Below are 11,667 nucleotides of genomic sequence, written 5' to 3'. Positions count from 1 at the left end.
CTCAAGCGTAAACAAACCCGCTCGAGCGTAAAAACCACATTTGCAGAAGTTTTTAGGAACACGAAATACTGGAGGTATGCAATCCCGACTCGAGCGCAAGAAGACCCGTTCGAGCGGATCGCCTAAAAACTAGACAACAAGGATTTGAAACCAAGGCCTAACCAGCCTGTAACAACTCTGCTCAAAACATCCTAAAACTCAATCAAGTGGAATTAAAGGACGGCAACAAGATAGATACCACTACCAACTTCACGAAACCGAGTCCGGAATACAACAGAACAGTAAAGGGACAACCGGGATCGCTATATAAATCTAAAGGCAAAGATAAACTCAAAATTAATTCTATAGCCAAGAAGGAGAAAGGAAAGATACAAGGGAACTCTGAAAGAGTCCAATGCTATGAATTCCAAGGATTTGGCCACTTTGCTTCAGAATGCCCCACTCGTTTGAAGAAGAAGAAAGCCCTCGCTATCACTTGTGATGATGAATCAGAATCTAATGAAGATGAAAGCGACAACGAAGATCAATGCGAAGAGGGACATAAACAATTCCTTTCTTTCATGGCGGCTTCCGAAACTGAAAGACGAACAAAGTATCCGAAGAAGCCGGTTAAGAATGCCACTGATGATGAATCCTCAGGGAGTGATGATGAAGAGCTTGAGCAAGCTTATCGAAAGTTGTATAAGGAATCTCTTAACTTATCCAAATTGAATGACAAACTCACTACGAAACTCAAAGCATGTGAAAGTGAGAATGTCAAATTAAAGAAAGAGATTTCCGAGGCTAGGAATGATGCCCTTAAGATTTCTAATGATCAACAAGCTCTTTGTGCAAAACTTTTACTTGTGAGACAGAGAGGAATGAGCTACAACAAATCTATGCAACATATGAAGAAAAAATTAAAACTCTTGAGATGTCTCAAGTTGCTTTGGAAGAACTAATGATCAAGAAAGAGGAAGAGCTCAAGTGTGCTATGGCAGCCATTGGTCTTTGGAACAAAGGATCAAAGACTTTGGATAATATCATTGGGTTTCAACAAATTTGTTCTGACAAGAGTGGCATTGGCTTTGGTGGTAAGAAAGAGCAAAAACAGAGTGCTTCCACATCTCATGATACAAGAACTCAAGGAAAGGGAGAACAAAAAATTCCGCATGTGGATGGACTTCTCAATCTTCCTAGAGTTGGTAAGGTCAAAGAAAAGAAGGTACACTTTATTTTTATTTGTCATCATTGTGGTATGCATGGTCATATTCGCCCTTATTGTTATGAGTTGCATGGGAGAGTGTTTCATAGAGATGGAAGAAATTTCAACATCTCGTGGGATAGGAGACACTTTATTGGTCGTAATGAGGTTAAAGGTCATAATATACCTTGCTATTTTGATGTGCTTGAGACCAAACATGGAGCGAGTTTGTATTTGCCTAGACCTAGAAATAGGAAGTTGGAAACCAAGTCGAGACAGGTTCCCATTGAAAGGGAAGGGAACCACAATGTCAAGACACCACCCAAGAACCGCCATTCTCACAACTTTGTTCATACTAAAGCGGTTTGGGTGAGAAAACTTGACTTGTGTTAATTTGTTTATTAGTTTTAGTTTTTGGGTTTTTGTATGTTTTTTTTGAGTCATGTAGTGTGTGCGTGTTTGTTCTCTGTCTTGCTTTGTTTAGAAAAAAAAAATGAAAAAAAAAAAATCCCCAAAAGATTTTCTTAGTATGGTTTTGTAAGCTTGAAATTTTTTAGTGGTCCTTGGTGCATATTGGAATTGATGAGAATATCTATCACATGTTAATATGTGTGTGCTTTCTGTGGTCATTACTCATTTTGGAGTGTGTGTGCTTTGATTAGTATGTCTCATTCTGTACACACTCTTGGATTAGCAAATTGTGGAGTCTTCCGCCTTAGTGATCTTTTTTCTCTATGGACTTCTGGCATTGTATCTTTTGCTTTTCTAGAGGAATTGACCTCTACTAGCACATCATGGGTGATATTAAGTCTCTTAAGCACCTTCCATCTTTTTGCATCTCCACGACTTTCCCCTCTATTCTTTGTAGTCCAGCCATGAGGAAAAGGCTACCTCAGAGTCACCAACCAGGCTATCCTTATTATATCCATGCTTCTCTGCTTCGATTTCCATACTCTTGAGCGTGTCAGCCGCCAATGAGTGTGAAAAAAGAAAAAAAAATGTGAAAAAGAAAGAAAAAATGTGCAAAAGAAAGAAAAAAAAAGGAATTCATTAATTGAGGGGTAGCCTCCGCTTTTACTCACCAAATACCCCTTGATTCCTAGTGGTTTGACTTTCCTAAGTTGTGCTTAGATTCTCTTGTCAGAGGTCTAGCTTTCATATCACTACTAGGATTTGAATCTAGTGTTTGTCGAACTCCAAGAGTCACACACACACTTTTATCATGGGATCTATGCTTTTCACATAATGCATCACTTTCTTTTATGAGGAATCTTCTACTGGCTGTGCACATTGTGTTTTCTTGTAATTGTGCTTCTTGGATAATATTATGTGTTTCAAGGTACAAATAAAAAATTCCTTACTTGCTCCATTATATTATTTTTTGTCGTTTTCTTCCTGTTCATTGTTTTCAGTGCTTGTGGTTACTTTTAGTAAGGGGGAGTTTGGTTTATCATTGCAAGAGTTTGTTAGCATGAACACTTTATTTTGTTTGGTACGGGAGATTGGCATTAGTTGGTTTGCATGTTGCTTTGCATTGGCTTCTTTATTGTTTGAGCTTCCTTTGTCAATTTGTGACAAAAAGGGGGAGATTGTTTCGTCGAGTGCATGTGTCTTAGTATTCATCTATTCATGCTACATGTTCTTAAAAACTCTAAGTCGCATCTATTCATGTTTTCTATAGCGATCCCGGTTGTCCCTTTACTGTGCTGTTGTATTCCGGACTCGGTTCCGTGAAGTTGGTAGTGGTATCTATCTTGTTGTCGTCCTTTAATTCCACTTGATTGAGTTTTAGGATGTTTTGAGCAGGGTTGTTACAGGTTGGTTAGGCCTTGGTTTCAATTCCTTGTTGTCCAGTGTTTAGGCGATCCGCTCGAGCGGGTCTTCTTGCGCTCGAGCGGGGATTGCACACCTCCAGTATTTCGTGTTCCTGCAAAACTTCTGCAGTTGTGATTTTTACGCTCGAGCGGGTTTGTTTAAGCTCGAGCGGGTGGTACCTTTTCGGTGTAAGTTCTGGGAGGGGGAAATCTACGCTTGAGCGGACTGGTTTTCGCGCTTGAGCGGAAGTGCTTTATTCTTGTGTCTTGGCGCTCGAGCGGGCCTTATTGCGCTCGAGCGTGTCTAGATTTTTGTTCTTGGAGCTCGAGCGTTGTGTTCTCTGCTCGAGCGGGTTATGCGTATATGAGTTATCCGTTGGGTGATTTTAAATCACTTTTTACTTTCCTTTCTCTCTCCTACTTTTTCTAAAACCCATTTTGAGAGCTCCTCTCTCTAAAACCTTGACTTCTCTCTAGGTATTGATCTAGTAGGAGTGATTTCCTTACCTTTGGCCTTTACAAAAGAGTTATTGATCGTCGAGGGCTATCTTTTGATCCGAGAAATTCGTGGTTTGGAGCATTTCCGTTTTCTTCACCTTCTTGGTTGGGAGTCATCTTTCGAGGTAGGGATAACCTACTCCTCACTATGGGCTTTGTCTTTAAATTTTAGTGTTTTGAGATGTTGGGGTTGGTTTGGTAATTTTGTGAAAGTTTGGGGCTTTTATGTAAATTTACAAAAGTTGGGGTTTTAGCTATATAAAACATAGATGCATGTTTGGCATGCAAAAGTGAAATTAATGTTAAAACATTAATGAAAATGGAACCTAAGGGTTGTAATGCTAATTATGGAATATGCCCTAATTACATTGGTTAATTGATTTGCATAATTAATGATGAGAAAATGAGAAATTGATTTGGAAATGTATGGAATTAAAGGGTGTAGTTGGATTATTTATCACTCACCTGGTTGAAATGTTGATTATATATATCCATTGTTGCATTTATTTTCTGTTTAGAAATAACTGCTTTGGGCTATCGGTGGAGGATAGTCTTGATTGTTGTAGACAATGCATGATGATTAGGCAAACTGAAACTAATCACTGGAATGTGTCATTGAGTATGACGGTTGAAAGAATACATTAAATTTATGTGTTGTGTGATGATGTGTATAATTATTGTTTACATGCATTGTGTCGTGTTGGAGGAAATAGGGGATGTACTCCACGGTTTAGGGGGAGATAGGGGATGGACCTCTAAATCGGATGTTGTTGGGAGAAGATATGGGGATGGACTCCATAGATAGAGCTCATATGCTTATCTAGTAATGTGTTGACAGAGCTCATATGCTTGTCTTTGGAAGTGTGATAGTGCTCTTATGCATATCTATGGAAGTGATGATATAGCTTGTATGCTTATCTGTTGGTGTGTGATATATCTAGTATGCTTATCTATTATGAAATGGGAAAGTGCTTAATATGAGTTACTGTCTCATATGAGTTGTTTGGCCAGGTTTTGAGCCATGCTTATAAACTGAGAATTTAAAAGGAATTGGAAAATGGATTGTAACATAGACTTGTATGTCATAAAACTGTAAAGTGTGATAAGGGAAAGTATCAGTGTTGGCCATCTATCAACTGCTAATCCTTTAGTCATTGTTCATATTTGGTTTAGTGTATTTCTACTGGGCTGTGGCTCACCCTATATGGGAATATCATTTTCAGGTACAGGTAGCATGCCACCTCCAAGGACGTAGCTTGGGAGGCTAGAGGCGGGCGGACTTTTGTTGTTTAGTTTCTTTGACGTATTACATGTATATTCAAGCCAAGGGCTTAATGTGTAAATGAGTTAGCACTCTTTTGTTGTAACCAAGTGTTAACTTGGAAAGCTGTAAGCCTTTAGGGCATTTGCTTTTGTCGTTAACATGTAATACTTTTTGGTAATGGAACTCTGATGAATAGAAGAAAGTGAAGCTTTTATATATCAATGCATGTCTATATTGATGGGTTTAATGTTATTATTTCGAGGGCGTTGCAACTTGGTATCAGAGCGTACCGGGTTCGAATACTTTGGGTACGTGGGAAGTGATTAGTATTACGATGGGTTTGTCTAGCTTGATAGAGACTTAGGTGTAGTGTCATATGCTATGTGTTTAAATTGATAACATGCTTATGTGTTTATGTGGGTATGGGATTTAATTTCTAGGATGTTGATTGGATCCTTGGGTTTCTGGGGGTCTTGTTGGAAAGGCACTTGATCAATGCCGTTTCTAACCGGAACTCTAGTAATGCCTCGGGACTATCATTATCCGGAAAGAAAATTCGTAAGTGCTTATGTGTTTATGTGCTTACGTGGAGTGAATTACAGTTGTCCATGCATTAGGACGTAAGTGTTTAGTTTCAGCACATTGATGAATGTGCTAATGTTCTGAGTTACCTTTATTAGGATGTCAGGACGAGGACGCGGTAGGCGTGGCAGGCGTGGTAGGCAGGAGATGCCGTTACCAGAGGAGGTTCCGGCAGTGCAGGAGGGAATTGGTCAGGCCAATATGGCCAAGCCAGCGGGTCAGCAGGCTATGAGTGCCTTGGCCCGAGAGATAGCAGGAGCTTTGGGTATTCTCAGAGTAGGGAATCAGGCAGCTGAGGCAGGGCCTTCTTTCTTGAAGAGGGAGTTCTTCCGGTCTAATCCGGACGAGTTTGTTGGAGATCCGAAGGAGCCACTTAAGGCTGACAAGTGGTTAGAACAAATGAGTAAGACATTCGAGATGCTTGGCATCGAGGACGGAGCATTGAAAGTGACCTTGGCATCCTTCCAGCTGAAGGGAGATGCGAGTCAATGGTGGAAGTACGAGAAGGCTTGTGTTGGTGATACATGGGAGGCGTTTGTGAATGCTTTCCAGGAGAGGTTCTTATCTGCAGTTGCTAGGGAGAAGCCGAGGGATCAGTTTAGCCGGCTTAATCAGCAGGGTATGTCCGTGGCAGAGTTTGAGGCCACTTTTACTAGTTTGTCCAGGTTTGCACCTGAGTTGGTGGCGTCCGAAGAACGCCGTTGTTATGAGTTTGAGCGGAAGTTGAGGAGGGGCCTCAAGTTGAAGGTTGGTGGGTCTTACATCCGAGAGTATAGACATTTAGTGGATGCTGCAGCCCATATGGAGCTTATGATGCAGGAGGAAGACGAGGAGAAACATAGAGGCTCCAAGCGGGGCCAGGAGGGTCAGGGTGATGGCAGGAGACAGAGGGGTTATAACCCTCAGCAGTCTCAGGGTGGAGTTGCTCGATCGACCTTTCCAGTGCCGAGTGCAGGCTCGGGGAGAGGTATTCAGGGAGGTTTGACTTGCTACACTTGTGGCCAGCAGGGTCACAAGTCTTCGGTTTGCCCGCAGAAGGGCGGAGGTCAGAGAGCTACTTCTTCTTCAGCTAGACCCCAGAGTCAGAGTTTGGGCAGGGGGCAGCCCTTATCTTGCTATCAGTGTGGGCAGCCTGGGCACCTGAAGAGGTATTGCCCATAGTTGAGTGCTACTTCAAGAGCGTTTGGTCCTAGGCAGACGCAGAGTTATCAGCCAGCTCAGTCTGTGCAGGCCTCGAGGGCCAATCCGGGGGCTTCGTCGTCCCAGTTAGTGCAGCAGTCGTATGCTCCGAGGGGTGAGCAAGTAGATCAGGGGCCTACGGGGCACGTGTATGCTGTTACCGCGCAGGATCTTGTACCGACTCCATCAGTAGTGAGAGGTACCTTTTTGTTTTGCAACTCGGTTGCTAATGTGTTGATTGATACGGGTGCATCTCATTCTTTTGTATCTGCTGCATTTGCATCTGTTTTGGAGTTGGAGTTAGCACAGTTAGCATCTCCTATATGTGTAGTGTCACCTCTTGGGGGTGAGCTGATCTTGAAACAGGGTTGTAGAGGTTGCGATATAGAGGTCACCGACTATAGACTTGCATTCCCTTTTATAGTTATGCCCATGAAGGGTTTTGATGTTATTTTGGGCATGGACTGGCTATCGTCATACCGGGCTGTTATCGATTGCTACCGCCAGAGGGTCACATTATGTACCTCGAGCGGGGAGTGGTTCCATTTCTTGGGAGATCGGGTTGGTAGTGTTTTGCCACCGGGGTATGATTCGCGAGGGCGGAGTGAGCTTAGTGGTCTACTTGCTAGCTTTGAGAATGGTGAGTGTGGTGAGACCCAGCTTGTGTTGCCGAGGGTGGTTGGTGAGTATTCGGATGTCTTTCCCGAGGACCTTGTTAGTTTACCACCTCACCGAGAGATAGAGTTCTTTATTGATCTAGTGCTCGGCACGGCGCCGATTTCTATGGCACCTTACTGTTTTGCTCCAGCAGAGTTGGTTGAGTTGAAAGTTCAGCTCTAGGAATTGCTAGATAAGGGTTTTGTTCGCCCTAGTGTTTCGCTGTGGGGAGCACCGACCCTCTTTGCTAAAAAGAAAGATGGTGCCTTGAGACTGTGTATCGACTACCGAAAATTGAATCGAGTTACGATCAAGAATAAGTACCCTATGCCCCATACAGATGATTTGTTTGACCAGTTGAAGGGTTCCCGCTGTTTCTCTAAGATAGACTTGAGATCGGGTTACCACCAGTTGAGGGTCAGGGAGGAGGATATTCCGAAGACGGCATTCCGTACACGGTATGGCCATTATGAGTTTCTGGTGATGCCATTTGGGCTTACCAACGCACCGGCAGTCTTTATGGACTTGATGAACCGGATCTTCCGGGAATTCTTAGATCGATTTGTAGTCGTTTTCGTGGACGACATTCTTATCTATTCGCTTTCTGAGAAGAAGCACGAGGAACACTTGAGAGTGGTGCTTGAGTTGCTTAGAGCCCATAGGCTGTATGCCAAGTTTGGAAAGTGTGACTTCTGGCTAGGAGAAGTTAAGTTCTTAGGCCATGTAGTTTCCAAGGAAGGGGTATCGGTTGATACATCCAAGGTAGAGGCAGTGCAAGATTGGGCATAGCCTAAGAGTGTGTTTGAGATCCGCAGTTTTCTGGGATTAGCTGGGTATTACCGTCGGTTTGTGAAAGATTTCTCCAGGATAGCTTCGCCGTTGACTAGATTGACGCAAAAAGGGGTCAAGTTTGTATGGAGTGAGACTTGTGAAAAGTCGTTCCAAGAGTTGAAGGTTAGATTGACCACCGCTCCGGTTTTGATTATTCCGGAGAGGGGGTTGGGTTATACGGTTTATTGTGATGCCTCACGAGAGAGTTTGGGTTGTGTGTTGATGCAAGAGGGGAAAGTGGTAGCTTATGGCTCACGTCAGTTGAAAATTCACGAGAAGAATTACCCTACACACGACCTAGAGCTAGCAGCAGTGATCTTTGCCTTGAAGATTTGGAGGCACTACCTTTATGGTGAGAGGTTCGAGGTGTTCTCAACCACAAGAGTTTGAAGTATCTGTTTCCACAGAGAGACTTGAATTTGAGGCAGAGGAGATGGATGGAGTTCATTGAGGACTATGATTTTGAGTTGCACTATCACCCGGGGAAGGCCAATGTTGTGGCCGATGCCCTTAGTAGGAAATCCATTAGTGATGTAGCTTGTATAGCCATCTGGGAATGGGGGATGTTAGGTGTACTTGGCGAGTTTGTTTGCATCTGGGCGAATCTGTTGAGGCTGCGGCCTTGTTTTCTGTTGTTGCGCAGCCTACGCTTGTGACTCGAGTGTCAGAGGCACAGAGAGGTGACCTTGAGGTAGAATCCCTCTGAGAGAAGATCTCCAGTGGGAAGGTTGAGAAGGGCTTGACGGTGTATCCCGACCTGAGTGTGAGATACCGAGACCGTCTGTGTGTGCCGGAGTCTTGCCGAGAGGAAATACTCCGAGAGTTCCATCATTCACGTCTTGCAGTGCATCCGGGAGGCACTAAGATGTATCGGGATTTGGGTCGCCAGTTTTGGTGGCGGGGTATGAAGAGAGATGTGGCAGCTTTCGTGTCTAAGTGCCTTACTTGTCAGCAAGTGAAGGCCGAGCATCAGAGGCCAGCGGGTTCGTTGCAACCCTTGCCTATTGCCGAGTGGAAGTGGGAGCATGTCACTATGGACTTCGTTGTAGGTCTTCCGAGGACTCAGCGGGGTAGTGATGCTATCTGGGTGGTTGTAGACCGGTTGACTAAGTCAGCGCACTTCATTTCTATGCGCGTGAGAGATTCGGTAGACCATCTTGCCGACTTGTATATTCGGGACATAGTGAGATTGCACGAGGTCCCAGTGACGATCGTCTCAGATAGAGATCCTCGTTTTACTGCTAGGTTGTGGCAGAGTTTGCATAGTGCCTTGGGTACTAAGTTGACCTTTAGTACGGCTTATCACCCTCAGACTGACGGACAGTCTGAGCGTACTATTCAGATCCTTGAGGATATGCTTCGAGGTTGTGTCCTTGACTTTAGTGGGACGTGGGAGAGGCACTTGCCCTTAGTGGAGTTTGCCTACAACAACAGCTTTCAGTCTAGTATCCGTATGGCATCGTTTGAGGCCTTGTATGGCCGACCGTGTAGGTCTCCAGTGTGTTGGGCCGAGGTGGGTGATGCACCTTTGTTGGGTCCGGAGTTAGTTAGGGAGACGACGGAGAAAGTTGAGCTTATCCGTAGGAGGCTTGTTACAGCCCAGAGTCGCCAAAAGAGTTATGCCGACCGTAGGAGGAGGCCTTTGGCGTTCGAGGTAGGTGATCATGTCTTCTTGAAAATATCACCTAGGTGAGGTTTGATGAGGTTTGGGAAGAGTGGGAAGTTATCCCCTCGGTTTATTGGTCCCTTTGAGATCCTTGAGAGGATTGGCGAGATTGCTTATCGTTTAGCCTTACCGCCGCAGTTGTCCGGAGTTCATGACGTGTTTCTTGTGAGTATGCTTCGGAAGTATGAGCCGGATCCATCGCATGTGTTAGATTGGACCAATTTAGAGGTAGATGAGGATGTCTTATATGAGGAGAGACCGGTTCGGGTCTTGGATAGGCAGGATCAAGTCCTGCGTGGCAAGACCATTCCTTTGGTAAAGGTTTTGTGTAAACATCACGGAGTGGAGGAAGCCACTTGGGAACGTGAGTTGGAGGTCCGCGAGAAATATCCGGACTTGTTCATTGATGAGTAATTTGTATTTAAATTTTGTAATGTTGTTGGACTTAAGAGCTTTATATGTCTTAAGTTGTAAAACATTGGTAATGTTTTGGTTTAATGGAAGTATGTTGTAGAACTTACCTTGATATGGGAGTTGATTATGATATTGCATATGTTGGTGTAGACGCGCCCGCGTGGGGGGCCCTCTCGCTGCTACAGTTCGGACTCGATTTTGTGTCACGGTTCTTAATCTTGAACCAAAGAGTCCAAATCTGGCAAATCGTTTTGAGAAACAGATTTTTTGAAAAGAAGTGCCAAACATGGACTGCTTTGCCAGATACAGAGTCGCCACCTAAATATTTTAAAATGGAGGGATTTAGGAAACCCTTACTCGGTGTCGAAGGCCACATGTCCGTCATCACCGGAGTTGTCTCGGCTCGGGAGCTAGGGTACGATTGGGGAAGGTCAGCTATGAGCACCCCCTCTCGCCCGATCCGAAGATCGGCCTCTACTAACCGTGATATCCGTTTTTGAAAACATTATGTGTTCTTATTCCATTTATTAGCCTAGAATTACTATGTTATGCGCGCAGCAAACAAGTATAGACTAGATTGCCTAATTTGGAAATAAACACAGCATATCCGTTTGTCTTGAAAAACATTTTGAAATTTGCTACTCGCATGCATAGCATAAGGTATGCTAATTTAAACATGACCTATTACTAACCATCAAACCAAGTAAGTGAAAGGGAAGAAACAAATGGGGAGGGAAGAAACAAGTGGGGTTGGAAGACATGCACACACACGCACCCACACTTATTACAATTTTACCCTCGCTCGGAGGGACCAAAAAGAATAATACAAATCGAATAATGAATTAACTATCCTAGCTAATTAATTATTACAAATTACCTAATTAGTTAACAAACTAACTAAGCTAGGAAAAACAATAAACTGCCTCGGGAAGAGAGCTCATTGCGATGTGTGCTCGGTCCTGCTCGGAAGTGTACTGCCATGCCTAGGTTGCCTTTGTTTTCCTTGCTCTGCTCCTCTAAAGACTGTCAAAGTCTCAGAGTTGCTTCTCTGGACATTAGGAGACACCACCGGCTGAGTAGAATTTCCACCGGCAGTGTTGTATCATCACCGGCCATTGTTGAGGCTATCGGCAGAGGAAGGATTGCCGGTCGGCACTAGACACTGCCGGCCGGCAGAAAGTTCCTGCAGAATCTGCAATTGACAGCAACAGAGGGCAAGGCAGAGCATGGCAATGCAATTCAAGCCATATATGCACCAATCATGTCCCTTATCATATTAGTGACTCAAAGGGACATGGTCCTTGGTTCTCGAACCATCAATCGCGCATTTCCATGCGTGATGGCCCAAGGGACCAAGTGTGCACATTTTGATGTCAAATGCAATGCAAACCAACAAACCAAAGCCCAATTCCTATCACTAGATCAAGGAACAAGACATGCATGCTAGATGCAATGCAAACAAGCAAGCAATGAACAAGCATGCAAGCTAGTGGACATGCAAGACGTGGTGCAATCAAAGCATGCAAAGTGTAAGACATGTAACAATATGTAAAGATTGGACTTAAACATGATTTGGGCA

Source organism: Camellia sinensis, chromosome 10, assembly GCF_055761805.1.
Source record: "Camellia sinensis isolate YWXY chromosome 10, ASM5576180v1, whole genome shotgun sequence".
Lineage (NCBI taxonomy): Eukaryota > Viridiplantae > Streptophyta > Magnoliopsida > Ericales > Theaceae > Camellia > Camellia sinensis.
This window is presented reverse-complemented; position numbering follows the sequence as displayed.